Source organism: Myotis davidii, unplaced genomic scaffold (genome assembly GCF_000327345.1).
Source record: "Myotis davidii unplaced genomic scaffold, ASM32734v1 scaffold54, whole genome shotgun sequence".
NCBI lineage: Eukaryota > Metazoa > Chordata > Mammalia > Chiroptera > Vespertilionidae > Myotis > Myotis davidii.
Genome location: NW_006287915.1, coordinates 4,517,883 through 4,519,166, shown reverse-complemented (window position 1 = coordinate 4,519,166; position 1,284 = coordinate 4,517,883). Strand labels below are relative to the sequence as shown.

At 50.7% G+C, this 1,284-nt stretch overlaps 1 protein-coding gene across 1 annotated transcript in view; it reads left to right on the top strand.

Annotated features, from left to right (window-relative positions):
* Positions 1 to 1,284, top strand: part of RAB21 (RAB21, member RAS oncogene family) — a 32,906-nt gene that overhangs the window by 764 nt on the left and 30,858 nt on the right. The gene's annotated exons all lie outside the window — the stretch shown is intronic.

Sequence of the window (1,284 nt, the reverse complement as noted above, 5' to 3'; positions counted from 1 at the left end):
AAGAAAGGGGAGGCAGATGAAGAAAAATAAGCAATTACCAAGCACCCAAATATTTATAAAATGCCAAGTGTGTCACGCCAGCACGACCAGGGGCGATCCCGAGTGGGTGTGGGTGTGTGTGTGTGAAAGGATTAAGGAAAGACAGACAAGAGAATGAAAGCTGGGTCTCGGTGGGACGCAGCTCCCTGATGAGGAGACAGCGCCAGCGCCAGCGTCCACAAGCCGTGTCTTTATTTTATAGCAGATGCCACAAGGCAAAGTATGGGCGTGATCAAGTTGTTTACAGCATTCTCATGAGTTTCATCCTCACTTAACTACATGCACCCGAACTCTATCACAAGGCACGTGGGGCTACGTGTTCGGACTGTAGATTCAAACTTACAATTACAGCCATTGGCTATGATTGTGCAGGGAGGGCCCTGCCCTTCCAGCTTGGACTTGCACGTGGCAATGAGAGGACCCTGTCCTTTCATTAGTCCGAGGCTTGAACCTGGCTCAAACACTGTAGCCCTGCCCCACAGCCAAGTATGTGCTTGGCACCTTGAGTCAGAAATCCAAAGGTGGACAAGTCTCACGCAGTTCTTGTCTTTAACAAATCCGCAGCCTAACAAGGACAAATACTCAGCAGTGTAATTTTCATGAAGTGTGGTAAACACTGCTAAAGAAGGTGTATCTGTGCTATGAAATACCTAACTTGGGGGGTTGGGGAGGAGAGAGGCGGGAGGCCAGAGGGAGAACGATGGGTGGTCTGGGAAGCCTTACCGGTCTAAGCTGAGACCTGAAAGATGAGGAGACTTGGCGGCCTGGGGAACTAAAAGACATTTAATGGGCCCTAGCTGGTTTGGCTCAGTGGATAGAGTGTTGGTCTGTGGACTGAAAGGTCCTGGGTTCAATTCCCATCAAGGGGCACATGTTTAGGTTGCGGGCTCCATCCCCAGTAGCGGGCGTGCAGGAGGCAGCCAGTCTATGCTTCTCTCTCATCATTGATGTTTCCATCTCTCTCTCCCTCTCCCTTCCTCTCTGAAATCAATAAAAATATATAGAAAAAAAGAAAAGAAATTCAATAGTTATGATTTGGAGTCCCACAGGAAAATACTGTGAAGCTACCGAAGGGCACCTTGGCAGCTTGGCTTACAGCGACTTAGCTTTGTGACCCTTCCCCGAGCAAGAACGACAACGCCCTGCACTCCAGCACTGCACCTGAGCTGGGCTTGCCTGCACCACTCACGCCCGGTTCCCCCAGTTCACATAAGAGGCAGACGGGTGCGGGCCCGCAGATCCCCT